This window comes from Falco peregrinus, chromosome Z (genome assembly GCF_023634155.1).
Source record: "Falco peregrinus isolate bFalPer1 chromosome Z, bFalPer1.pri, whole genome shotgun sequence".
Taxonomy (NCBI): domain Eukaryota; kingdom Metazoa; phylum Chordata; class Aves; order Falconiformes; family Falconidae; genus Falco; species Falco peregrinus.
Window position 1 is genome coordinate 16,813,006 of NC_073739.1, and position 12,937 is coordinate 16,825,942.

The window sequence follows — 12,937 nt, forward strand, 5'->3', positions numbered from 1 at the left end:
CCACCATGGAAACCACATGCACCCAGGCCATGCCATGTCTTACCCACAGGCACACGATGCCTCAACTCCACAGACGCCTCTTCAGAGAGAAAACCCAACAGAAGTGACACCTGCTCCCTGCAAGCCAGGGGCTGCACACAGCAGGAGTGTGACAAAGCCATTGCCAGCGCCGCCCCATCTCATCCCCAGGCAACCGCCGCTGCCGCGCTGGTAAAGGCATGAGCAGTCTGCCGCTTCATCTCCAACAGCACCTTCCATGGAGCCACAGGCTGTGCTGGTGGGACACGTCAGGAGAAGACTTACCTGCCAGCAAGGGCTCCCACCAGCCACAGCTGGGCAGTGCAGCAGGCTGTTTCAAAGCAGGTGCCAGAGACAGCTGAAGCCCTCAGCCATCCACACACTCAGGGCTTCTCCAGGGCCAGCCAGCTGCACTCACAAAATGCGGGCAAGCTCCAGGCACAAGCACTGCCAGGCAGGCTCTGCACTCCTGGGCAGCCGTTCTTCTCACAGATGCCCACCTGCCGCAGGGGCAATCTCACCAGAGAAACCTCCCCACCACAACTGTGGACCGAAGCCAGACACAGCTCTCGCACCACCCAGGACCCAACCCTGCTCAAAATGAGTGTGCTGCACGCAGAGCTCAGTCCTAATACTGAGCATGCTCGTGTGCCTCAAACACATGATCTTCACCCCCCAGCAGCTAACGTGCAACACACAGAGTCAGTGGTTTGGCACAAGGTGACCTCCCTCTCCTCCAACCTCTTGAGCTCAAGACATGACAGCAGAGCCCCTCACCTCCCCGCACATGAAGGCAAGCAACTGCTGCTCGTGTACCTGGGCAGTGCTCTCTCCAAGTGGCAGCAGCAACAGGCAGCTGCTTCCCAGCACAGCACCACTATGCAGGACTCCACGTAAACTTAGTCTGTGCTGCTCTCTCCAGAAGCAGCCCCTCTCCTCTCACTGTTGCCCTTTTCCAGGGCAAGTCACCTTGGGCAACACACCAGTCCAAAGGGAAGAGAACTCCCAACCCTCAGCACATTTCAGACTCCGTGCCACATGTTTAGTCTATGCACAGACACCAACGCTGTCTCTACCTTCCTGCACCCAAGTTCACAGCCCAGCTCAGGTGCTGGGCAAGCAGGCAGAGCATTAAGTCATGTTCTTCACCCTTCCCTGAGCAGCTTTACTTTAGACACATGCAGCACTTCACGAACCTGACCACATCTCTGTGTCTGTACAAGTATATTTACACACAGGTACACCCACACACCTACCTCAATACAGACAACACTATGTATACATGTGTTTACACAAGCATGGTTCAACAAGCTGCTACACACAGGTACTTCTGCAGAAACAATCACAGACATTTCAGCATAACTAGTCCACAGGAGCAATCACCACAGACATTTCAACACAACTAGTTCTACAGAAAATTTCCATTTGCGTCTTGGGGGGGCGGGGGGGAGCACGGCGCAGGCTATCACTGAAATCAGCTCAGCCACTCTGACAGGTAGGATACCCTCACAGCACTCGACAAACACTCTGCCTGTACACAAGCCAGCTCACAGGCACAAAGGTACTCCAGCTCCTTACCCCAGCAATTTCTGCCCCTGCTGGTCCAGTGTGTTTCACTAACTGATCCTGGAACAACCTCTACCACAGCCACCTTCACAGCACCCCCTGCTCAACTGCGGGGCACAGCATCACAGTGCCCAAACAGAGGAGCAAATGTTGAACATGAGCTTGCACACCTCCAGATGGCAATGGGCGGCAGCCATGCTAGGCATCTGCATCCTTCTCTCACCTTTTCAGAGGCTTAGCAGCTGGTGAACAGAGCTTCAAAGAGTGAGAGGGGGTGGTGGTCCCCTGCCAGAAGAAAAGACCAAAGAAGTTCGTATCTCCTTTGGACCTATTCAGTGCCATGGGGACATCAAATGCTGGACAAATGCATAAGTGGTTTAATGTTTCAATCACATAAAACAAACACCCAAACGTTGAGAAGTACACCAAAAAACCACAGTCTTTTCTGCGATTGTGTTCAAAGTTATTTACATACAAGATATGTGGAAAAGTCAATAAGAAGCACTTTTGGGGCCTTATTCTCTACTGTTTCTCTCAAATAATATACCCAGTTTCTTATTTTGTCAATATGTCTGCTGAAATTATTCTTACCTGAACTACCTGAATTTAACTTACTGCTTAGGAAAAATTAATATAAAACCCATTACAGCTAGGATGACAGTGACCATGAAGGAAACTTACAACAACCTAGGAAGGCAGTTTCAAAAGTTGATTCAAAAGAGGAAACTTCAACAAAAAAAGAAACGCAGGGACGTGGGGCGACAACACCATACCACCACCAGATAGCGCTGCAGTATACCAATACTAAAGAGACGAGACCAGAAAGAGCAAACATCACATAAAATACATACTCCTAAGTTATAGTATCAGGAGCAGTCACGGGGACAATTCACGTAGTTAAACGAGATGCCAGATACTAGAGTACAAAGGTTAAACCGAATGCAGTCTTCAACTTACACCTGAAAGATGTTCCCATTCCTACAGTTAGCAAGAATCCTGGAGATTTGCAATGCAGTAATGGTGACAGTAAGTAATAAACTGACACATTAGCAGACAGCCACGTGGCTTCTGAAGCTTTTTAAGAACTCTTAGCTGTAAGGCTAGGTCATTCAACAGTGATGATATTCATCCAGCAGCTTGCTGCCTCCAGATGGGGGGCCATTTCACTGGAAACACAGCCCGAGGAGGCTGTTACCAGTAAATCTGGGCACATCACCCACACCCGCCTTCTCCGGCATCTGAACGGAAAGTTTTTTCCAGTATGCTTAAAACAGATGACCAGCCTCCAACAGAAAAATGGTCCCTGTGCTGCAGGGGCTAACTAAAAGAGGTAGCGGGCATAGTTTTCCTGCCGAGAAGGATGAACTCTCCAATAGCCATATTAAAAGACTACAAACACAACCCTGTGGAACCCAGGTCTCCTCTGAAGGCACGCAGCGGTCACCGGCCAGCTGCAGCCGGGACACTTTCTCTGTCACAAGGGCGCCACTGAGGAGAAGCAGCCACCGCCGACAGGCCGAGGCCGGCCCTCCGCGCTGCCGCTCCCCCCCCCGCCCGGGAAGACTTACAGCCGGCGGGGCTCCGCTCGGTCCTTACCACCACCTCGACCCGCGGTCTCTCGGACACCAGCCAAAGCCTCTTCCCCCGTCGCTGCCGCCGCCGCCGCCGCCGCGGGCCGGGCCCGGACGAACGCCGCCGCCTCGCCGCGAGGGGCCGGCACGGCACAGGTGGCCGCTCCCCTCCCGCCGCGCCAGCGGCCGCGGCCCCACCCAGCGCTGCCCGCTCGCGCCCAACCGCCGCCAACTGCACCGCGCCCCGCCCCGCGGCGCCAGCGCACATGCGCCGAGCGGCCCCACCCGCGCCTCTGCCCCGCCCGGGCCGGCCCTCGGCGCATGCGCGCCCCCCCCCCCCCCCCCCGGAGTGGGCCACGTGGCCCGCCGTCCCGCGGCGCCCCCCCGCGGCTGCAGCAGGCGTGTCGGGCGGTTCGGCGCCCCCGTCCCGCGGCGCCGTGCCCTCGCCCCGTGGGGCCCGTGAAACCTCCGTGCTGCCACACGGCAGCAGCTGAAATGGCCCTCTTGAGGGAGGGACCGAGGAATGACGCTTAAGCGCATCTCTTCCACAGAGAATGCAGGTGTTTTAGTCAATTCACTTAACCGCCTCAATTTCTGACCTGAAAACGTCACTGAATTCTATACTCGAATCCCTCCGTTACAGACACCCATTCATTACCACTGCGCGGTGCAGCCTCTGCCAGGGCGAGCCCAGTGGGTGCCTGTCGTCACCCAGGCCTTTGGCACACCGCTTGGGGCCCGGGCTCTCAGCAGGGCTGCCCTGCTCAGCCAGCGCCCAGGCAGCTGCCCAGCACCCCTTGAAACCTTGAGAACCCACGGGCCTGGCTTTCCTTGGGTCCTCCGGTGCTCCAAACACGTGGCTGGTCAGTGCCTCGCACAGAGGTGCAGAAGATGGCCACCAGCCATGCACAGCCAGGCCCGGTGAGGTCAGCTCCCCGCAGCCAGCAAGGGAGCTCCTCACCGTCAGGGCCCCTGCCACCCTGCAGCTGGCCTGCGGCACTGTCCTGTCTTTGCACATCATCCACTGCTGTGCGCCAGACTGGAGGCGACACCAGGCCCAGGCTGCGTGATGGTGGATCGATGAAGGGCTGCCAGAGCCAAGCCAGAGGCTTGCCCCACAGAAGGAGGCTGCACGGCACACGCCAGGGCGGAGGTGGAGATGCTGACCCTCACCTGGGGTGTGCCTGCAAAGGGCTCCCAGCAATGACTGCCACTAAGGCCTGGTTACAGCCACCTTCTGTCACAACCGTGACAGCCTCCAGAGGCTGCTTCCTGCCAGAATGCTGCCAGAGTGCTGCTCTGACCAGGCTTTTTCAGACAGACCACATATGGAGGGTCCAATGTTTAATACAAAGTTTACTCATTTGAGGCTATTTGCATCTACAAGGTTTTCCCATTTAGCAGGGTGATACAGCAATCACAGTATAAATACACATTACATTTCAGACTATTGCATTTGAAGCATACTGTGGAATCGCAATACAGTTGTAAATCTCATTACTGGTCTCTGTAATATGCTTATTGTCACAACACTGGCTGTCCCTAATTGCCAGGAGGGAATACGTGCATTGCAGCCAGCCTAAGCCTGGAGCCCTCTCTTTAGAGGTCCTTTGCTCATTATTTTTTGACAGTTTTGTACTTATTGTTGGGATGAGCCACATATACACTTCCTATGCTGGTCTGCTTGAGTTTATTGCTGTGGAGTCTGCAATGTGAAGTCTTATCCCATCTCTTCCCATTCATGCCTCTACTCCTTTGTGCTTCTTGCTGTAACTTCTCAAGGCCTTCAGCATCATGCCACGCCTTTATTTCCCTCTTTACATCATTGTGCTAGTGCTACAGATAGCTCATTCAACACCAAGCAAGTGCTTCCAGCTATTCTCTTTACAAAATTATGGTCACAATGGACAAAGATAAGGAAAAAAAAATAGCCATCATCAACCTTATAAATCTAGCTGTGACAGCTAAAACAAGTAAAAGAAAGTTGCAGGCAGGCCAAGAGTTCACACAGAGCAAGCTTCACAGCCCCCAGCCTGAGGCCTTGTAAATTTAGCATGAAGTTGAGCCATTACTTGTTTTGTTAAGCACTTACATAATTCATATAAAATGCAAAACTACTATACTTCACAAATTACTATGATAAGGTGTAGAGCCAAGCTGAGAACCTGTGCAGCTAAAGAGACCTTAGCTAAAGAGCTAAGAGACCTGTCCAGCAGGCATCGTGGTGGAGAGCATATTTCTTCCCTCCTCACCCCCTGGGTCTGGCGGAGCGAGCCATGGAACTGGAAGGCACAGCTGCTATGGAGTGAGGTTCCTCTGGCAGGACATGCAGCACAGCTCCTCTGGCTTGCCTCAGGGTTTGTGGTGTTTGCGCTGCTCCAGCTCTTAGTCATAGGTGGAGTCACAACAGGCAAAGTCCTGTGCTGAGAGAATGACAGGGCTCTACAGAAAAGTGTAAAACAAGCTAAATACGTGTTTTAGTTACCTGTGTAAAACAATAATAATAAATATATGCATATGTATTGATTGGAGTCACAGGGTCATAGTATTAAACAGATCTAATTTATATACAAGCTGTGTTATTTTGACAATAAGTATACCCCTAACTAGTTTTAGGGGTATACTGTTGTGCTTAAAGACTGCATTTCTTTAAGTCAGGGACAGACAGTTATACAACTGTTCTTTATGCTTAGCCAGTCTGTCTGAATCAACAGCATCCCTCTGGCTCCCTCTGGTATGGAAATGAGTTTGGCTTCTTTTGCAACAGTTATGGTCAATCACTCTATTATCGTCCCCTGAGCTTCAAGGATGCAGAGCCTCTCCTTAACTCCTCAGAGCATGCCTCCCCTGTGTGTGTGTGTGGGGGGGGAGGGGGCGAAGGGGTGCTCGAACTGGTCACAGTCCTGTGCCTGCACGGGGAACTGAGAGCCTCTTTGGAGCCCACCTGATATTAGCGACTCTCCTGAAGCTCACTGTCCTGATGAACATGGTGAGATACAACATGGACAGCCAGACCACTGCTGGGGACATACAGCTGCTTCTTTATGAGTCACATGAAGCACCTTCTCCATAAGTATATCAGCTTTGCCCACCACTTGTGCAGCATCAATGTGCAACGTACTCTTCTTGTGTGTATCACCTACAAGCCATTATGGCTTAGTGTGTAAATCTGTATGTAACTATTGAAAAATCCACTTATGAATGTATATAGCTTAGAACTAATTTTTTCCCTTTGTTAATTCTTAGATATCAATGAGGATCAGAAATCACTTCAGAAATTGTATGGACTGGTTGGTTGCATAAGGGCAGTTGTTATTTGGACAGAAAATTGTTAACGGTCAGGGATTTTCCACTAAAATATTTGCAAATTTTCCTATTCAAACATCAGTTTGGTTTCTTTTTGGGTTTTGAGCTTGCATTAGTCCATGTCCAGAACTTTAAAATTACCTTTGAAGTTTTTAAACTTTTTATATCACTGGGACAGAAAGAGCATCTAAATTAAAGCTTCAAGCTAGCTTTATTTTTCAAGTATTTCAGGAATTATACTTCTGAACTGAGATTTTATAAGTTGGCGGTGTATTTTCCTGTGTTAAAACGCTGTTATTGAAAATGGTCAACCAGGCCTATGTCGCCCAAAATAAAAACAGGGGAATTGTGGATAACTGGCTAGCTGAAAAGGGTCACATAGACATAGTCCAGCTGGCTGGACAAAAATGCACATCGCTCTCAGCTTATCTGAAGTAAAGCAAAATACACTGTCTTTGGCTGTCCTTGTTACACAATAACAGGAAGATTTTGGTGGGAAAAGAATATTGCAGGTGGGAACAGATAACTACAGAAGAGAAACTAGGGGCGGGCTTGGTATTTAGGCAACTAACCAATAATGAGCTTAACTTTTGTAATATGTATGAGCTAATTATAAGAAGGCATAAAAGGTGACTGTAAGGTACAATAAACGAAGTCTGCTGCTCACTCATATTGAGTGACTGTGTCTTCCCTCTGTCGCAACAAATATTAACAATAATAATGATAACAAAATGGAAAGGTGAGGAAAAAAGGGTAAAGCAAAAGCCAGGCACCCAAGCAAAGCAGAGCAAGGAATCCATTCACCACTCCCCACGGGCAGGCAGGTGTTCGGCCATCCCCAGGGAAGCCGGGCTCCGTCACGTGTAACGGTTACTTGGGAAGACAAATGCCATAATGCCAGGTGTCCCCCCCTTCCTTCTTCTTCCCCCAGTTTATATACTCAGCATGGCGTCATATGGTATGGAATATCCCTTTGGCTAGTTTGGGTCACCTGCCCTGGCTGTGTCCCCTCCCCATTTCCCGTGCCCCCCCAGCCCTCTCGCTGGCAGGGCCCAAGGAACTGAAAAGTCCTTGACTTAGTATAAACATCACCCAGCACCAACTAAAATCATCCGTGTGCTGTCAGCATTGTTCTCACACCAGAGTCAAAACACAGCACTGTACTAGCTACTAAGAAGAAAATTAACTTTATCCCAGCTGAAACAGGACAAGGAGCCAAAGGAAAGGGCAGAGAAGGAGGTCAGGCCACTGGCAAGTCACAAGAAAGCCAAAGAGGCTTTGAAAGTTGTGAAAGGCCAGCAAGTCCCAGCGCTGCAGAAGGACGACAACAAGAGCACCTGAAGGAACAAAGACAGAAACTACTAATCTGGAAGAAATTGTGCCCAAAGCAAGGCCAGAAGGTGGGAACACACTGATGGGTGTCAGACACTCAGGGCATGCGATCAGGGACATAAGAAATACAGAGGCCCATGTTCAGGAAGGAGTGAAGGAGCATGCATTGCCTTGTTTCCCCAGACAGTGAGAGGTCTGTGTCTTGCACCCCAGAAATTTCTTTCTCACGTGCTCCTTAAAATGTCTGTGGATAGGAATTGGCCTGAACTAGCTGCCTGCAGGGTGCAGCTCAGCTCTACCCTTAGCTGCCCAGTCAGGACTTCCTCTCTCTAGATATATTTAATGCCACTTGGTCTTGAAGTCCAAACAAAATCTTAAGGACAGATGGGAAAAGGACATGTTTCTTAAATGTGAAATAAGTGTTTTCTGTTTCTTCTGGGCATCTTTATACAGTTATGGTAGTGAAGCCCTGGGCATGAAGCAGAAGCTTAACACTTTCACCATCTGTTCCCAATACTTTGCAGTAAGATGACCACAAAACTGGGCAGACCGCTGAGGATGCTGGCAGCATGCAAACCTGAACAGCTGAGAGGCAGTTTAGGAAGCTGCTCCTGGATATTTCTCAGCACTGTTTGTGAGTGAGCCATAGAGATGAGAAGACTTGTCTTCAGCCTGGTCTGAACCAATGGTCTGGCAGCTGGGACAGTGAGGAGTGGGCAGGGGCAGCTTTGTGAGCCATCTTGCTCTACTGATTACTGGGAACACATCTATTCATGCAAGTCTCTAGCTTATGCAAGTTGTCTTGCTGCAGTCTGAGCCTAACACAAGGGGAAAATATAGACAGTTACTTGCTCAGTATGTTCCTTAGCCCTGCGCAGGCAGCTGAAGATCAGTGGAAACCTGCAGGGAGACCTCACCGTGTTGGGTAATGTTGAGCACTAATTACACAGTTGACTCTATATTTGCCCACAATTTTAAAAGGCTTGCACATGCTCAATAAACACAAACAAAAATCAATAAATATACAAAGGTTAAGGTACAGTTTGGTTTGCAAAGGCTGCGGCTGGCCCTCTTCCAGTCTGAGCAGGTGAATGGACATGTTCACCCAAGGTGCAGGCTCCTGCAGGTTTGCATTTCTGGGACCATGAGACAAAACCCCAGACCAAACAAGTTTCACAGCAATGAGCTTATGTACCTTGCTAATCAGGTACAACGCCACTACTAGGTCTGATAGGAAGTTCCTGCTGTGGGAAAGGCACTCAACACACCTGTGAGAGCAGCTTTGTCTCCCAGCCCCCTAGGCCTGCTGTGGCTGTGGTTCATTGGAGTGCACAGGACTAAAACTCACACCTACAGCAGGGCAGCTATCCAAAACTGCTGTCATTGACAGTGCAGTGCTAGTTGCTTCATTTCCCTTAGTGCTGCAGTGTTTGTGAGATTCCTTGATTATTTCAGCATGGGGTGATGGGCAGGCAGACACAGAAGAGCACATTGACCACTTTTAACCATCAAAGCTTAATTACCAAGCTGAGACTCATGTGTTTGTCCAAGACAAGATGTCCTTAAAATGGTAGGTCCAAAGGTTGTCCTGGGATGGTAAAGAAGGTCAATGCGTGTGGGTGAGTGCTGGTCATCTCTTCAGGGTGGCGTTTAGCCTCATCTTTTTGCTACAGCGACGCTGTTGTGGCTGCTGCTGCCTGTATGCCTGACAGTGGCTGCTTTGGGCTTAGCGCTCTTTGTCATGAGTTGCAGTGCCGCAGGGCTGTGAAGACTTGCCGAGGTGAGGGAGAGCCCATGCAAGTGAGGTGCCTTTGTGCAAGGGTTGCGAGGCCTCAGCTTAGCAAGTGAGCAAGGGACAGGGAGTCAGCAGAGAGGTGGAGGAGGAGGTGGAGCAGAGCTCAGCAGAGAATATTTGTGCGGTGGGAGAGTTTTCCCTTGTTCCCTGGCATTGCTTTGCTAGCCTGTGTCTCCTGGTGGCTGCCAGCTTGGAAGCAACTTGCCAGCCCCCCCAGGCTCTTTGCCGAGCAGCGCGGGGTTCCTGATTTTTGGTCAGAAGGCATTCTCTTGATGGCTGGAATAGCTGCGTGACTTGTGGGTGATGTGTTTGGGTGCAGGGCTTGAATCCTGTCACTTGTTAGAGCCATGCCGGTCTCCCTGAAGTCTGTATAGACTGTGGGAGAGGAGAAGGCGAACAGATGTTTGGCACAATGTGTGGCTGTCGCAACGGGTCTAGCGAGACAGGCTTTATGGCTGAGCTCCTTGTTTGGCTCAGCTGGATCGGGATGGCACCTGGGAAGTGAGAAGCAGGTCTTCCTGGCTGGCGGTGAGGAATGTGATGAGAGATGTCCTGGGTTTTGTGCTGATGTCTGGAAATGTGGCCATTCTTAATCAAGAGTTTCCCTTGCTGCATTTTGAGAGCTGTCCGAATGTGCCCTTTTAGCACAGGTTTTCAAACCTGGGGCTCTTTGTTGCTTGCTCCAAGCTTGCGTTGGCTGCAGCTACATCAGTAACATGACCGCAGGTACCTCTGGGAACATTTGTGATGCTGCAGTTTAATGCTTCCTCGTGGTGGCTGTGGCAGATAGCCACCTGTTTGTGACTAGGGCCTTGCAGGGCGTAGCCTGGTACCGTCCCATTCCTTACCCTCTAATACGATGTGTGCCGAGAGCCTTGTGGACTCTTGGATAGCACTAGAGGTGGTGCCTTCTCTGTGTCAGCTGTAAGGAGGGAGTGAAACGTGACATTCAAAGGTGGGAAAGGCAGAATCTACTGAAGAGGTATTGGAGACGGACTTACATTGGTTGAGGAGCGCCAGCTATGCTCTGCGTGCCCGAAGCAACTGAGAAGAAGCACCCTGCAAGGGCAGTGGAGGCGCTTGGAGCTCTGCCTTGGGAAGGATGATGAGACAGCCAGAGCTCAGGGTTTATGGGCAGTGGGCAGGCCAGCGTACGGGCCCCATGGCGTCTGGCTGTCACAAACGCCTTAGTTGGGAAGAAGTGGTAGGTAAAGCAGATGATGCTGCCTTGTGACGACTGCAAGAAGCCTCATGTGCAGGCCCTGGGTCCTCAGAGAGAACTTGAGCCGGTGCCGTAGCTGCTGGGGTGAGAAGAGAGCCAAGCATGAGCAACCCAGGTTGTTTCTGGGGTGTGCTGGTGACGGCATGCCGAGGCAAGTGATGAGCCCATGAGGGGAGATGCTCTGCTGGACCTGATTCTTACGAGGGAAGAACTAGTTGGAGAGCTAAAGGCTGGGGACAGCCCTGGCTGCAGCGGCCATGAGATGGTGGTGTTTGGGAGCCTGAAAGGAGGGGAATAAGGCAAAGAGCGGTATCAACAAGTAGGTGTCAGGGGAAGAGACTCTGGCCTGCTCAGGAGCCTGCTTGGAAGACTCCTGTGGGATAGAGTCGTGGAGAGAAGCGTGGTCCGCGAGAGGTAGTGGATTTTCAAGGACTGCCTCCTCCAGTGTCAAGAATGGTCCATCCCAACAATCAGGGAAGAAAAGCAAAGGTGCTAGGAGCGCTGCACGGATGAACAGGAGCTCCTGACAAAACGCAGCCGTGACAAGGAAGCAGGCATGAGGCGGGAGCAGGGAGAAGCGACCTGGGAGGAATACAGAGATGCTGCTCAAAGCAGCATGCGTGGGCTTAAGAAAGACCGCCTTTATTACTGGCGAGTTCAACCACCTGAAAACCAAGACAGAGTGCCATCGGCTTCAGAACAGCTCCCAAAGCCCTGCCGGTTCTGAGAGCACCCTTCCAAAGCAAGTCCTTCAAGCACCTGGCTAACTGTATGGGCCAGAGTAGAAAATACAGGAAGAGCAGAAAAACTAGAAGCCAGAAGGTACAGCAGATGGAGAACTCCAACGCTTTGCTGTGTTTCATTTCACTAAAGCCTTACCAAGTCCGTGCTCAGTCCATGGAGCACAGGTTGCGGCACAGACGTCTCTGAAAGGGTGGAGAGTTCAGGATCTCATGTTCACCTTTCACAAAGATGAGTGAAGCCTCGGTCAGGTACAGGCCACTGTCTGGCCAAGTTTCTCTCTCCTTTCAGTGACTATTTAAAAGCAGCATTGCTGGAGACACGCATGGATGAAGAGGGAGCTCCTGACATTACCATCAGAAGCAGGCGCACAAGAGGCAGAAGCAGAGGTGGGTGAGGTGGAAGGAGTACAGAGGCACCATCCCACCGTGCAGGGGTGGGCTGAGGAAAGCTAAAGCCCATAGGGAGCTGCTTGTGGCAAGGGACGTGAAGGACAACAAAAGGGTTTCTCCAGGTGCGCCATCAGCAAAAGGGTGACTAGGGAACATGGGGGTCTGCTGAGGACTAGCAACGGGGACCTGGTCTTAAAGGACGTGGAGGAGGCTGAGGCTCTGGTTGCCACCTTTGCCTTGATCTTTGCTGTTAGGAGCAGCCAGCAGCAATGCCAAGGCTCCTGAAGACCAGTGGGGAAGTGCGGGGCAAGGAAGACTTGCCCTCAGCGGTGGAGGATTAGGCTAGGGAACATTTAAACCAGCAAGCCCACGGGTCTGCTGCAATGCACCCGGGGGTGCTGAGGGAGCTGCCTGATGTTGTTGCAAGACCACTTTCCATTACCTTTGCAAGGTCATGGTGGTTTGTGCGAGGTTCCCGAGGAGTGGAAGAAAGCAGGCCTTACCTTCGGGAAGGGTGGGAAGGAGGCTCTGAAGAGCCGCAGGCTGGTCAGCCTGAGCTCTGTCTCTGGGGAATGTGATTGAGCAACTAATCCTGAAGAGCTGTTCCGGCCATGTGAAGGACAAGGTGGCAGGCAGTCAGTATGGATTTGTGAAGCGGAAGTCCTGTGAGGCCAAAGCAACACCCTTCCATAATGAAGTAAGCGGTTGGGTGGGTGAGGGGGGAGCATTGGATGTGGTTTATCTGCACTTGAGTAAGGCTTTGACAGTCTCCCATAAGCAGTGGTACAAACCCCATCAGGAGACTAGTCACTAGCGACGTGCCCCAGGGCTCGATGCTGGGGCAGTGCTGTCTAACGTGTTCATGAATGACTGGGGCGGTGGGGCAGAGATCATCCTCAGCGAGTCTGTAGGTGATAGGAAGGAGTGGCAGTGCAGGTGGATGCGCTGCTATTTGGTGGGACCTCAAGAAGCTGGAGAAATGGAACAAGAGGAA

The 12,937-nt window shown here is 51.4% G+C and overlaps 1 protein-coding gene across 3 annotated transcripts in view; it reads right to left on the reverse strand.

The window, feature by feature from the left end:
- The window catches only part of TDRD7 (tudor domain containing 7), a 48,492-nt gene extending 45,126 nt beyond the window's left edge, over positions 1-3,366 (reverse strand). The window contains exon 1 of one of the 3 annotated variants that reach the window (XM_055790635.1): positions 3,181-3,366. The gene's annotated coding sequence lies outside the window, so the exon portion shown is untranslated. Of the gene's footprint in view, positions 1-43 lie in introns of all 3 variants that reach the window. The other 2 variants (XM_055790633.1, XM_055790632.1) reach the window with 2 other exon arrangements.
- Between the last annotated feature and the right edge of the window lie 9,571 nt (positions 3,367-12,937).